Source organism: Helianthus annuus, chromosome 15 (genome assembly GCF_002127325.2).
Source record: "Helianthus annuus cultivar XRQ/B chromosome 15, HanXRQr2.0-SUNRISE, whole genome shotgun sequence".
NCBI lineage: Eukaryota > Viridiplantae > Streptophyta > Magnoliopsida > Asterales > Asteraceae > Helianthus > Helianthus annuus.
In genome coordinates this window covers 132,003,440-132,019,385 of record NC_035447.2, presented here as the reverse complement: position 1 = coordinate 132,019,385, position 15,946 = coordinate 132,003,440, and the positions used below count along the sequence as shown (strand labels likewise).

Here is a 15,946-nt window from a genome sequence, read left to right as displayed (position 1 = left end):
GCCTTTTTTACTGTACATGTCAACGCACGTGATCTCGTTAACTATACCTATCGTTTTCATTGGGGTAACGTGTATTACACAATAACCCTATGTGTTGTTCATAACACTTTAATCATACTAAACAATTAACATACTTGTACTTACCGGATTTGCGATCAAGCCTCGAACCGAACACACTTACTCTTTTAACCTTGAGCTCTGATTACCAACTTGTAACACCCTTGTTATTATTATAAAGTTTTTCGTTTATATAACGAAAATAAACATGTAATTATGATTAAGGATCCGTAGAAAATACGAGTAATTTTAATCTTTTGCAACTTAAAAATTTACAACATAAAAAAAATAAGTTCGTCGTTTAAAATGACAACGAAACGCCGTGCTGAAGCTTGTATCTTGATTGTGTTCGGTCCTACAACGAGCTTGATCTTCATTCGTAAGCTTACTAAAGTTTACCTGTAATCAAAACCAACACCAATGTTAGTTTTGATACTAATATAACTAGTTTTATCAAGTCCCTTTATCAAACAAATGAAAATAAAATAAATTTTTCCAAATCGTGCCTCCCGCGACACGCGGGAGGAGTCCTTTGTTCTGTCGCGTGTCGCGACACTCGTCGCGTGTCGCATCCCAATTACTGGATCCCGTCGCGTGGCGCGGGGGAAACTAATTTCCAGTAGGTCCGTTTCTGGATCTGCATTTTCTGCCCAGCTCAAGTTTTTAACAAAAACTAAACTTCAAATGGCCATAACTTTTTATCTACAAGTCCGTTTTAGGTGATTCTTTTTCCTACGCGACCGTATTTGGATTCTCCATCTTATGGAGTTAAAACCTGATATCTAACTTCTCAAAATATAGAATTTCAAGCCCTCGGGTTGAAATTATTTTACTAAAACTTTGACCCGTTTCGAAGATTTAAACCTTTTAAGTTTAAATCTTTCCCTTTTGTTATGCACAGTCCACTTGATATTTACCTATAACTTACATGATTGTAAAACACGTTCTAAACGACTCATAAGGATCATTTACCCGGTTCAGTGTTCATGGGTCCAGTCCCTCATTATACAACGAAGGGTTTTCACTAATATTTGACCATCTTATTACTTCTGGCTATAATTCAAAATATGCTTACCTGGCTCAGGTCAACATATTGACCTGTTTAAATATCTTTTGCTTTTAAATTTTCTAGATAAAAGCATTACAAACCGTATGTCCTTTCCTGAAATCACAACACTTAACAGGCGGTCATCAATTAGTATTATTGTCAAATGGTATTAACTTACCATTTGACCCGTTTAGCCAAAAGTGACCATTTATCAACATAAGATGATATTTTTAAATACCATCCTGCCCCTTAAACCTATTCCGGTTTACACCTTGAGTTCTTATTACTTAAATGGCATTACTTGAATTATTTGACCCGTTAAGATTTACACCAAATGGTTATCTTTTCAAACCTTTTATCTATCCGTCAACTCATGTACGGATTTTTTTATTCAATCACTTTTACCCATTACGGTTCACCCTATAACGTGATGTTCGAAATTCCATATTGGTTAGTCTTCACCCGACTAGTCTACCGTTTTTACCCCTTTTACCATAGTTTATGGTTTCTTACCATAGACCTTGTGTTAAAATTTCAAGATCTAACTCTTTACCAAAAATTCGTAAAAATTCATTTACTAAGTTTCAATCACATTCATCACTTCTGACTGCAGCTTACGGAAAAATTCATTAAAAATTCTTCGTTTATCCGATTGACGAAATTCCAATTGGCGATTCTTTTAATCGCTTAAAACTATCTACAGTAAAAATTTGAGATCATAACTAAATCCCTAAATTGTATGACATTCGTAATGGGCTACAAATTCTGCTAGAAAACACAGCTTGAACCTTTGATACGAAAAAATTCATAAAACGCTCAATTTTCGTCGAAAAAATGCGATTCCAGTGGGGTTTTAAAGATATTTTCTGGAATTGCATTTGAGACTCAAGAAACACATGTTTTTGTCAAGTTTTGTTCAGGTTACAGCCAATACAAGTCGGCTGTAAATTCTGATCAGGAGCTGTTTGAATTCAGCTTTCAATTTAAGCATGTTCTTAACATCATAACACTAATTTATTGCAATCAAAACCCTAAAAACATCTCATACATGAGTTTAGCATCAACAAAATTACTTGAGCTAGGCATGATTTCAATATATACTTGTCTAGGGTTTACTCCTAAACACTATTTCACTTCAATATCATCCATACCACAATCATGCAACATCAATTTCGAATTTCATGAACTCACTCAGAAATTTGGATGAAGATTTTTCCACGGAAATTACATACCTTATGATCCCTTCGTCGAGGTGATCACTAATCTATATTCATATTTCGATTTTGACTTGATTTGGGCCTTCAATTTGTGAGTTTTGCGAGAGTTAGGGTTTGAAGGTGGGTTGGTCGCCCTTCTCCTGTTCTTGTTCGATCCAGACACATCTAAAGGTGTGTTTGGATTTTATTTTTAAGTTTAATAATATTAAGTTTTCCATTTTAACACTTTTGGCCCTCCAACTAAAAACCATGTTAATCTCTAAGTGTTTTAACTCATGTTCCTTAGTTATAACAAGATTTATACTAACTAGGTTACTTACCCTAGTTAGCTTATTCTTGTTTATTTTATACTTTATAGTTCTAATATAAAGTTTTATATTTTCGGGGTGTTACAGATGTGAAAGAATTACTATTGAATGAGGCTCACAAGTCTTGGTACTCCGTTCATCCGGGAGCTACAAAGATGTATCGAGACTTGAGGATGAATTATTGGTGGCCGGGAATGAAAAAAGACATTGTCAAGTATGTTGCTAAGTGTTTGACGTGTTCTCAAGTAAAGGCCGAACACCAAAAGCCGTATGGAAAGTTGCAACCGTTGGAGATACCAGTGTGGAAGTGGGAGCATGTAACGATGGATTTGGTGACTAAACTTCCTAAGACAAGAAAAGGGCACATTGCTATTTGGGTGGTCGTTGATCGACTAACCAAAAGTGCACATTTCTTACCCATTCGGGAAACCTATAATTCGGAAAAGATGGCGGAAGTTTATACGAATAAGATTATATCTCGCCATGGGTTTCTGGTGTCTATAGTGTCCGACCGGGATACCCGGTTCACATCTCGTTACTGGTGGAAGTTTCACGAAGAATTGGGAACCCAGTTACATATAAGCACCGCCTACCATCCACAAACCGATGGTCAGTCAGAACGAACTATCCAAACATTAGTTGATATGCTAAGGGCGTGTGTTATGGATTTCGGAGGAAGCTGGGATGACCATCTACCTTTGGTAGAATTTTCATATAATAATAGTTATCATAACAGCATAAAAATGGCCCCTTACGAAATACTCTATGGAAGGAAATGTAGAACCCCGATTTGTTGGGGTGAAGTGGGTCAGCGTGAACTCGCATCAAAGGATGTAGTAACCGAAACGAATGAGAAGATTGATATGGCTAGATCAAGAATAAAAGCGGCGCAAGATAGACAAAAGTCTTATGCGGATCGACGAAGGCGTCCGATTGAGTTCCAAGTGGGGGATTATGTCTTGCTAAAAGTCTCTCCAAAGAAAGGGATAATTCGTTTTCGTAAACGTGGGAAGCTAGGTCCTCGATACATCGGGCCATTCAAAATACTCGCTCGGGTCGGGTCGGTAGCATACCAGTTAGATTTACCACCCGCGTTGGATGGCATTCATAACACTTTTCATGTGTCGCAACTGCGGAAGTGCCTTGCGGATGAAACGGCATACGTTCCCTTGGATGATATTGAAGTTGACAAGAAGTTAAATTATGTGGAAAAGCCCGTGGAAATAAAAGATTCTAAATTGAAGCAACTCCGCAACAAGTCCATTCGACAAGTGTTGGTCCAATGGCAACATTGAAAGGGATCAGAAGTTACGTGGGAAGCGGAGGATGAAATGCGAGAGCACTACCCGGAGTTATTTGGTATGTATTCTGGTTTCGGGGACGAAACCTTCTTTAAGGAGGGTAGACTTGTAACACCCCAAATTTTCGTATGTCATAAAAGTATAATATGTAGTGATGTTCTAATAATTAAAATGGAAATGTATAGAATTATGTCATAATAAAAGTTAGTAAAAGAAAGATGACCAAGTTAGAATGTGAATTAATAAAGTGAATATAATCTAAAAGATGAGGGACTAGATGTGTAAATATGAAATAAAACTTGATAAAAAAAAAAGAAAAGACCAAAATTTGGTCCTGGTGTGCGATCGTGAGAAGACCAGGGGAAAGCCTTCCCTCCCAAAACCCTAACATCTTAAATTTCTATCAAATTGAAAGTGAAATCAGCGAGTAATCGAATGCATGAGCCAGAAACTTTGATTATCTAAGTGTTCTTGACCTCAAGTAAGTTTAATTTCATGATTTGGTGATGTTTGATTTAGTGTGTTTAGTGTAATTCGTGAATGCAATGCTAAATCTAGTATGAATGATGGTTGTTATGGTTGTGTAGACATCCAGATATGTTAAATTTTTGAATATGATGATGAATTTGGGGAAAACCCACTTATATGCCATGAATGACTTGAATGTTATGAAATTCTATATGTTTATTAGATTAATGTTGATGATATATGATGAATATGTATTTTAGAACAATGTGTATATGCTCATAATGGCAAATTGTGAAGTTAGAAAATGTTATGTTAATCAATGAGTGAACTATGGAGAAAAACATGCTTTAAGTACTTGTAATCTATGCTCATTAGTTAGTATGCAAGCCAGTTGTTCGAAGAAATGCCATAGAATGATTTAGTTGTGCTATGATATGGAATTTTGATAAAATGATGTTATTGAATGAAAATGAATGTATGCTTAGTCGTATAACGCCATGATCAATGAATAAAATGCATAAGTGATGTAAAGTATACAAAAGCTAAATGTGTAAAGTTATGGCATATAGGCACGAAGAAAGAAGAAGGCACGAGTCACGTAAAGTCGCAAGCGTCACAAGATCACGGTAAGTTCATATAAACTTTCTTTACTCTATTGTAGATTTATGAATGGTAATATTTGGTATTATGAATTTAGTGTAAATTCTCATTATGGATCATGATTGATTAGATGTAAAGAGTTTATTTGAGAAATGTTCAAAAGATGATGTTGTAGTGAATATGAAATGACCCGTCTAAATGGGTTGGAATGATGAGTAGAATGATTGTTGAAATGTTTAGGAATTGACTTGTTCATAACGGGTCAAATGATGTAAGTAAGTCGAAATGTATGGTATCTAACGATTCATTATAAATGAGTCGGAAAGTGGTATGTTGGGTGTTTCCAAATGGAAGTAAGGATGTTAAGAAAGTAACATGTCATGTTAATGGGTCGAATAATGATAGGTAATTAAAGGATTCGAATTGTTTATGTATTACGAACTAAAAAATATTTTGTTGTTTGAATGATAGGTAAATCCCATGCTTGATTGTTGCACGCTCGGACCGAACACACAATGTCGACTCTTATGCGCTTCCGGTTAATGTTGTCTTTTGTAAAAAGGGTCAAAATAGTTTTGTTAACTAAATGTAAAGCTTATATCTAGGATGTTCGTAACTAGTTTGGATTTTAAACTCTTTTGGGTAGTTTGGATAAAATACTTATGATGAACCTCGTTTGGTCATAGCTTTGACATATTTTGAAAAGTGTCGTAGGACCTAATTTGAATAATGTTGTTAAAATAGGGGGAAAGTTCTTATTATAAACGGGTCATGCCAAAATTTTGTAGAATTGTATGAAGTTTATGTTATTTATTAAATGTCGAAAAGTGGGTGTTTCATTACAAAATTTCAGTTAAGCCTCGTGCTATTCCTCTGTATTCTACCTCTTCACTAGAAAGAGCCACCACCTTCTGTGTCTTGCTTCTCCAGGTGACAAGGTTTCCTCCAACTAGGGTAAAGTATCCTGAGGTTGACCTTCGGTCACTTTTATCTCCCACCCAATCTGCATCGGTATAGACTTAAGTGTCCAAATGACCATTTGATTTGAATAAAACACCGTGGCTCGTTGTTCCCTTGAGATACCTAATGATTCTCATTACTGCTTCCATATGAGGTTCTTGGGGTTGATGCATGAATTGACTTACAACTCCCACTGCATAGGCTATGTCGGGTCTGTAACAGATATATTAATTTCTCTACGATCCGTTGGTATCTACCTTTGTCAGTTAAATATGCTCCTTCGTCCATAAAGAGTTTCTGTTTCATGATCATAGGAGTGTCTGAAGGTTTGCAGTTAATCATCCCTGTCTCTATTAACAGGTCCAGAACATATTTTTTCTAGCAAATGAAGATCCCTTGATTCAATCTTAGCACTTCAATCCCAAGAAAGTATTTGAGTATTCCCAAATCCTTCATTTCGAATTCTGAAAAAAAAATCACCTTTAATCTTTTTATCTCTTCCTCATCATTCCATGTCACAATCATATCATCAACGTAGATAATTAGGCAGGTAATTTGTTTGCCTCTTTGTTTAAGGAACATTATGATCTGAATTGCTCTTTTTGTATCCATATTTCTTCATAGCTATGGTGAATCTCCCAAACCAAGCTCTAGGGGATTGTTTTAGACCATACAGGAATTTCTTTAGACGACAAACCTCTCCTGGTTTAAAGCCTTCGGTGAATCCAGGTGGTGCTTCCATATATACTTCCTCTTCAAGATCTCCATGTAGGAAGGCCTTTTTAATGTCAAACTAGTGGAGTGGCCATTGTTTGTTTGCGGCTATAGAGAAGAGTACCCTGACTGTGTTGATTTAGGCAACTGGTGAGAAGGTTTCGGAATAATCAATTTCGTATGTCTGTGTATACCCTTTGGCTACCAACCGGGCTTTGTACCTTTCAATGGTTCCATCTAGGTTTATTTTATAGTGAACACCCATCGACATCCAACGGGTTTCTTGCCTTTTGAAATGATACATTTTCCCATGTGGAATTTTTCATTAGGGCATCCATTTCCGTTTTCATGGCTTCTTTCGAGTTCTTTGAACTGAGTGCTTGCTCAACAGTGGTTGGAACTTCTTCAGAATATAGGAAGGTAAGGAACGGTTTGGCTTCTTGTGATAGATTTCCTTTGTCAATATTCGCCATAGGATATCTTGAACTCCGAGCCTCGTTCTCGGGAGTGTATCTTTATGGAGGAACCCCTCTGTTTGTCCTGGGAGGTAAGACATACTTTTCCGTGCATTCTGCTATGGAATCTTCATGGATTTCAGGAGCTTCTGTCTGATCATCTTCGGCTACCTCATTGCTAGACAGTATAGGCTCATCAACAGCATCAGAAGCATTAGAAACATTAGTAGTTTCATTAGAAGTACCGGGATGTAACACCCCGGAAACGGGTTTGGTAACCAAACCACGTTAATACTAAAAAAAAAAGAGACGGGTAAAGTACCGTAGGTGGTAAAAATTAACCTGTAAAATAAAATAACTAGGAAAAAATCCACCTGGTTATTAATATGTAAACAAGTAATAAAAACATGGAAATAGAGTATTAAACAATCAAGACTAAACTAGAGGGGGCCAAAGTTGTAAAAAGGGAAAGTAGTGTTTTATAAACACAAATTTAAAACACTACAAACACATAAAGTGTGTGTAGCAAATCGATCATCAGGGGCGAATAAAGGGTATAACCCTAGTTCAACTATTTCCTTCAAATTGAAAGGCTAATTGAAGCCCGAATTCGGAATTGAACAAATAATAACGATCACCTAACCATGGGAATCATGAGGTATGTCGAAATTCATAGTTTGGTGATATTTTGAAATTTGTGATAATCATGCATGAATGAAAATTAGTGTGAACGTTGAATGTTATAGTGAAATTGTGAAGTTTATGAGTCTAGGAATGAACCCTAGATGTAAACTTGCGATTTAGCACCATAAATTAGTGTTTTGGTTAACTAACTAGGTAGGTGCTAAATGGGTATTATGAAAAAATGATGAACACTTAAATTAGAGTGTTAAATTCATGAATATTGTTGTTATGATACAAGTTTTGGTTGTAGTTCATGAACACTAGACATAGAGATTGATTTTGATGTTAAAACTTGATTAAAAGTGAGATATGAACTTGACAAAAAAAAAAGTATATGAATCTCGCCCGCAAGGTGTTTGTTAAAATGCCTAAACGAATGTTATATGTCGAAATCATGAACGAAACGCATAATTGCCTAATTTGATTAACTAGGGATGATATGTGAAAATACAGATTCTAGTCATGAAGTAGATTTTAACTAATTTCACATATCATAAGATTGAGAGTAATTGACTTTTTTTTAAAAAAAAGAGGTCAAATTAACTAATGATGAAGTCGAATAGTAGTTTCGACATAGAATTCGAAAGATGGAATAGTCGTATGTGATAATGACTAGTCTAACCGTCTTACTAATTATGATTATAGTTTGACGCTTGACAAGCTAGGTGGAGACTTGGGAAAGAAGCGGGTCAAACGGATCGAGTACGCGGATAAAGAGCAAAAATCGGATGCAAGGTAAGTTAAACTTACACCCCTTTTAATTACATTACCCTTACTTGTGATGCTATGTTTCGGCACAATACAACGTAAGTCGGAATAAAGAAAAATGGTAAGAAACCATAAACTATGGTGAAAAGGGTAAAAATGGTAGACTAGTCGGGTGAAGACTAACTAATAAGAAATATTGAACATCAAGTTATTGGGTGAACCGTAAGGGGTAAAAGTGGCTAATTAATAATCCGTACCTGAGTTAACGGATAGATAAAAGATTTGAAAAGACAACCCTTCTGGTGTAAGTCTTAACGGGTCAAATAATTCAAGGAATGTCTTTTAAGTAATAAGAACCCACGGTGTAAATTGGAATAGGTTTAAGGAGCGAGATGGTATTAAAATACCATCATGTATTTATAAATGGTCATTTCGACTAAATGGGTCAAATGGTGTGTTAATACCATTTGGCAATAATATAACTTACGACTGCTTATTGAGTTTTGGGGATAGCAGGAAATAACAAATGGTTTGAAATGCTTTTAACTAGAAAATTTAAAAGCAAAAGGTATCTAAACGATTCAATGCTATAACCTGAGCCAGGAACGCATGTTTAGAATTATAGCTAAAAGCGATATTTTGGTTAAATATTAGCGAAAGTCCTTCGTCGTAAATGAGGGACTAAAATTGGCCAAAAAGCCCTTGACGGATAAATTGGGCAAACGACCCATATGGATTGTTTGGAAACTTGCATTATGATTAGGAAATATAGGTAGATACCTCGAATATGGAATTATGAAGTGTGAAAGGAAAAGAACGAGTTTTAGACTAAAATACTTAAAATTTTCCTAAATGGGTCAAAATGGTTTTATGTGCATACGTATTTCATAAGAAAGTATGAACCCGGGCTAAAGATCTTGAGTTAAATACATTGATGTATGTATTTTGGTTGTTTGAGAAACAAGTTGGTGGTTTTGAATACAAACGGGTCAAAATGTTGAAATTGAATAATAAGCCGAATGCTTAAAAATTTAGAATTTTATTAGTTCGAACATTGAATTTTCACTCCACATGATGGAGAATCAAATTATGGTAGCGTAGGAGAAAGAATCACGCGAAACGGATGAGTAGAATAAAAGTTATGGCGATTTAAAGTTGGAATTTTTGGTTAAAACTAGAGCTGGGCAAAATGCAGGTCCAGAAAACGGACCTGCTGGAAAGTAGTCTCCCCCGCGGCACGCGAGGGATGACATGGGAACGGGCGTGACGCGCGGGTGCCCCCACGGCACGCGACAAGAAAAACCGAGCCTCTCGCGTGGCGCGAGAGGCATAAATCCAGATTTTTTATTTTGTTTTGTTTATTTGATACTGGAACCTATTTATATTTGTTTCGTAGCTAACAAAACTAACTTTTAAGTTGGTTTTGATATTAGGTGATTGTGGCAAGCATCCGGATGACGATCAAGCAATGAAGTGAACCGAACACATGTCGAATGAAGCTTCCGTGTTGACTTTACTTTGTTTTTGTTTTAAGTGAACTATGTAACCACTTGAAGCTATATTTTGAATACTTTAAACATGTTTGAATGTTAACTAAACAAAGTTTTTGTAAAGTCACATTTTCGTATAAATTGTGTATTTAAAGTTATAATCGTGTTATAAAGAGACGAGTGTTACAAGTTGGTAATCAGAGCTCATGGTTATAGAGTAAAGCGTGTTCGGTTCGAGGCTTGATCGCAAATCCGGTAAGTACATGTATGTTAATGGTTTAGTATGATTCAAGTGTTGTGAACAACAAATAGGTTATCGTGTAATACACGTTACTTCGATGAGAATGATTGGTATAGTTAACGAAATCACGTGCGTTGGCACGTAAAAAAAAAGCCTTGCATTACAATACGGGCGTTTATTAATGTCGAAATTACTAACTTTTGTAAATGTCTAGTTGAAGGATACTCACATCTAAAGATGGCGAGAGTGTGACAAGTGACGGACATGACAGAGGAACGGTCCGAAGTACGACAAGTAGAGTATGCTCATCAAGGACCTAAATCGCGTAGTGATCGCGAACAAGGATAAAGGCATGGAAAGCCCGTTAGGGCAAGTTTTACCAGGTGCACGTTTTACATTTAATCGCACAAATAGTAATATGCAACAAACATGTAGAGAATGACGGTTGCATATGTAGGATAAAACTTTGAAAAACCTGAATAGGATATCTATTTAGGACGATGTTCCCAAGAAAAATCAAATAGAAACATGTGTCATTCACGATTGTGAATAACAAGACAATAATAGAAATAGTTTATGTGGAAACTTGGACGGGAGTAATTATCCAAGTGAATAATTCTCAATAAAATACTATTGGAAAAGTAGCGATTACATTAACGAATATGATTACATAATAGTTTAATAAAAAGAAAACATTTTATATATTCTAGTGCAAAACGAGTAAAACTAGTGATTGTTGTTTAGTAATTAAATAAAGTTTTACTGAATGAAATCAAAGATATAGAAATAAATAAAGGTGTACTTACATAGGGCGTGGTGTGAAAATTATAAAAAGGTCATGTGTGTCATGTGTTGATCGCTTGCTCTGGCCAAGTAAGTAGTGAACACATGATACCATGAACTTCTTATGATGGACACATTTACGTCCGATGTAGTAAGGACGGGGTGAATGGGACGAATTAAAAAGATACCCAAATAATGTTTGATGATAAACGTAAACGCAAGTCGGATGACGGAAGCATATTACGTTAGAATAACAAGCCCGGGAGAAGGGACAAGTAACAAAGTAAATGAAAACACAGACCGACTAATAGGACTATTCATACCAAAAGGATTATATCCATTAATAAGTTGTGAAGAGTTTAACCATAAATAATCTCTTAACTAGCCCATCAAATAAGTGGAAGATTCATTAAACTGTGAAACATTACCCTACCATAATGCTAAGGCATAAGGATAAAAGTTTGACTGTCACAAGTGATGAAATTCACACGGACAAGTCAAACGAATTAAACAAAGAATAAAGGACTTGAATGAATAAAAGCGATGGATTTCGCTAAGACGACCAAATAAATTAAAACGAAGTCTTAATACATACCGAGACGGTTGCTTTAATAATGACTTTGGTAAAATACCCGATAGATGGGTAGGATTTTGAGTGTATGCGTAATCCAAGAGACGGGAACGCGAATAGAAGGTCAAAAGACCCGGATTGAGAGTTATGACTAAAAGACGACAAAATTTTGCAAACATAAATTTGAAAATTTCGTTCAACTGTTTTAAAGTTGAACAGGTAGGATAAAGAATGAAGTTTGACACACACAAGTAACGAAATTTTACATGAACAAGTTAAACAAACTAAATAAGGAATAACGTTTGCTAATATAAGTAAGCGTGAACCGAATAAATAAAAGAGTGAAATATTAAGATAAAGAGAACCCGGGTAATGGGTTGTAAATAAATATAGGAATAAACCGGATAACAATAAGCGAAAAACAAACCGACGTGTAAATGGCATAAGAAGTCATAGAGTCGGAAGATTAGCTTAAAAATTGAAGCAAATGTAGCCTTAGAAGACGATCAAAGTCCATAGAATTCAAGAATGTAAATGAACGACTTCTAAACTAAAAAAAGGGTGCGTTGACACCGAAAGTATAAGTTTAGAACGACATGAGTAAAAGATGATCTTTGGGATCGTCATGACCCTCGGGATAGTAAGTGGTGATGAGGTCTACGGGACCAAAAAGACCCTTGGGTCACAAATAGAAAGAAACAAAACATTGGAATCTCACCTTAGAAAGGTGGAAATCTAAAGAGATAGCCTACGAGGCTAAGTAAAAGAAGCTACAGGTCACTTGGGTAAAGCGTGGAAATTGGTTACAATTCTTTGCGTAAAAATAATAACGGTCAGGAATAAACTTAGAACGAAAATTCCTAGACATGAGAAAAAGACATAAGATAAAGAGAAAACGTAAACCAAAAATTTAGTTTTTAGTTAAAAGCAATGTTTTAACAAACATAAGTAGTATGAGACTATGAGGTGGTTTAAGAAATAGTAAACACACATAAAGCCGGAGATGGCAGTATAGTATGCCCGGGTGTCGGGGCACGAAATGGCGGTGACTAATCAGTCAAGCCGGTAAAACCATTGAAGTCAAAAGAAGATTACGAACTAGGTAAAGCGCTCGTCAATATAAGATTAGCGTGAAGTAACGTGTTGACGGGCTAACACAACTGAGTGGTCAGGTGACAACTCGGTCAAGTAGGCGAAAAATATATGAAATATAAAATGAAAATTTCGGTTCATAAGGACTTACACATAAAGGATGCTCATGTCAATATGAATGATAATATTTGTCCGAAAGAATGAATATCATAGAAATGAAACTAAGTTCGTTTAGTCTAAATTAAAGAACTAAGTGAGAAAGGTTTCGAGGACGAAACCTCTTTAAGAGGGGTAGACTTGTAACACCCGAAAACGGGTTTGGTAACCAAACCACGTTAATACTAAAAAAAAGAGCGGTAAAGTACCGTAGGTGGTAAAAAATAACCCGTAAAATAAAATAACTAGGAATAAATTCACTTGGTTATTAATATGTAAACAAGTAATAAAAACATGGAAATAGAGTCTTAAACAATCAAGACTAAACTAGAGGGGGCCAACGTTGTTAAAAGGGAAAGTAGTGTTTTATAAACACAAATTTAAAACACTACACACACATAAAGTGTGTGTAGCAGATCGATCATCAGGGGCGAATAAAGGTATAACCCTAGTTCAACCATTTCCTTCAACTTGAAAGGCTAAATGAAACCCGAATTCGGAATTGAACATATAATAACGATCACCTAATCATGGGAATCATGAGGTATGTCGAAATTCATAGTTTGGTGATATTTTGAAATTTGTGATAATCATGCATGAATGAAAATTAGTGTGAATGTTGAATGTTATAGTGAAATTTTGATGTTTATGAGTCTAGGAACGAACCCTAGATGTAAACTTGTGATTTAGCACCATAAATTAGTGTTTCGCTTAACTAACTAGGTAGGTGCTAAGTGGGTTTTATGACAAAATGATGAACACTTAAATTAGAGTGTTGAATCGATGAATATTGTTGTTATAACACAAGTTTTGGTTGTAGTTCATGAACACTAGACATATAGATTGATTTTGATGTTAAAACTTGATTAAAAGTGAGATATGAACTTGACAAAAGAAGTATATGGATCTCGCCCGCAAGGTGTTTGTTAAAATGCCTAAACGAATGTTATATGTCGAAATCATGAACGAAACGCATACTTGCCTAATTTGATTAAATAGGGATGATATGTGAAAATACGGATTCCAATCATGAAGTAGATTTTAACTATTTTCACATTCATAAGATTGAGAGCAATTGACTTTAAAAAAAAAAAAAAGAGGTCAAATTAACCAATGATGAAGTCGAATAGTAGTTTCGGCATAGAATTCGTAAGATGGAATAGTCGTATGTGATAATGACTAGTCTAACCGTCTTACGAATTATGATTATAGTTTGACGCTTGACAAGCTAGGTGGAGGCTTGGAAAAGAAGTGGGTCAAACGGATCGAGTACGCGGATAAAGAGCAAAAATCGGATGCAAGGTAAGTTAAACTTACACCCCCTTTTAATTACATTAACCTTACTTGTGATGTATTGATTTTGAATTATGATTAAATATTTGAGATACTATGTTTCGGCACAATACAATGTAAGTCGGAATAAAGAAAAATGGTAAGAAACCATAAACTATGGTAAAAAGGGTAAAGTTGGTAGACTAGTCGGGTGAAGACTAACTAATAAGAAATATTGAACATCACGTTATGGGGTGAACCGTAAGGGGTAAAACTGGCTAATTAATAATCCGTACATGAGTTGACGGATAAATAAAAGATTTGAAAAGACAACCCTTTTGGTGTAAGTCTTAACGGGTCAAATAATTCAAGGAATGTCTTTTAAGTAATAAGAACCCACGGTGTAAATTGGAATAGGTTTAAGGGGCGAGATGGTATTAAAATACCATCATGTATTGATAAATGGTCATTTCGACTAAATGGGTCAAATGGTGTGTTAATACCATTTGGCAATAATATAACTTACAACCGCTTGTTGAGTTTTGGTGATCGCTGGAAATAACAAATGGTTTGAAATGCTTTTAACTAGAAAATTTAAAAGCAAAAGGTATCTAAACGATCCGAGCCAGGTACGCATGTTTCGAATTATAGCTAAAAGCGATATTTTGGTCAAATATTAGCGAAAGTCCTTCGTCGTAAAATGAGGGACTAAAATTGGCCAAAAATCCCTTGACGGATAAATTGGGAAAATGACCCATATGGGTGGTTTGGAAACTTGCATTATGATTAGGAAATATAGGTAGACACCTCGAATGTGGAATTATGAAGTGTGAAAGGAAAAGAACGTGTTTTAGACTAAAATACTTAAAATTTTCCTAAATGGGTCAAAATGGTTTTATATGCATACGTATTTCATAAGAAAGTATGAACCCGGGCTAAAGATGTTGAGTTAAATATATTGACGTATGTATTTTGGTTGTTCGAGAAACAAGTTGGTGGTTTTGAATACAAACGGGTCAAAATGTTGAAATTGAATAATAAGCCGAATGCTGAATTTTCACTCCACATGATGGAGAATCAAATTACGGTCGCGTAGGAAAAAGAATCACGCGAAACGGATGACTAGAATAAAAGTTATGGCGATTTAAAGTTGGAATTTTTGGTTAAAACTAGAGCTGGGCAAAATGCAGGTCCAGAAAACGGACCTGCTGGAAAGTACTCTCCCCCGCGGCACACGAGGGATGACATGGGAACGGGCGCGACACACGGGTGCCCTCGAGGCAGGCGACAAGAAAACCAAGCCTCTCACGTGGCGCGAGAGGCATAAATCCAGAATTTTTATTTTGTTTTGTTTATTTGAAGTTGGAACCTGTTTATATTTGTTTCTAAGCTAACAAGACTAACTTTTAAGTTGGTTTTGATATTAGGTGATTGTGGTAAGCATCCGGATGACGATCAAGCAATGAAGTGAACTGAACACATGTCGAATGAAGCTTCCGCGTTGACTTTACTTTGTTTTTGTTTTAAGTGAACTATGTAACCACTTGAAACTATATTTTGAATACTTTAAACATGTTTGAAAGTTAACTGAACAAAGTTTTTGTAAAGTCGCATTTTCGTATAAACTGTATATTTAAAGTTATAATCATGTTATAAAGAGACGGGTGTTACACAGGAGAATTACTTACCTCTGATATCATGTTGGAAGGAGTGTTCATGAAGACAGGGGCACTGGTGACTGGGTCTTCGGGTGCATTAGGAGTTGAGAGTGACTCATCTAGGGTACTGTGAGTGATTTCTACTTCTGGAAAAGGAACAGGT

At 35.7% G+C, this 15,946-nt stretch overlaps 2 long non-coding RNA genes across 2 annotated transcripts; both read left to right on the top strand.

Annotated features, from left to right (window-relative positions):
- Window positions 1–7,660: 7,660 nt before the first annotated feature.
- Window positions 7,661–10,094, top strand: LOC110910378. The gene is made up of 3 exons (XR_002576083.1): window positions 7,661–7,786; window positions 8,458–8,547; window positions 9,954–10,094. It is a non-coding gene; the product is annotated as an uncharacterized LOC110910378 (long non-coding RNA).
- A 3,158-nt stretch (window positions 10,095–13,252) lies between these two features.
- Window positions 13,253–15,732, top strand: LOC110910377. The gene is made up of 3 exons (XR_002576082.1): window positions 13,253–13,397; window positions 14,066–14,155; window positions 15,553–15,732. It is a non-coding gene; the product is annotated as an uncharacterized LOC110910377 (long non-coding RNA).
- The last annotated feature ends 214 nt before the right edge of the window (window positions 15,733–15,946 follow it).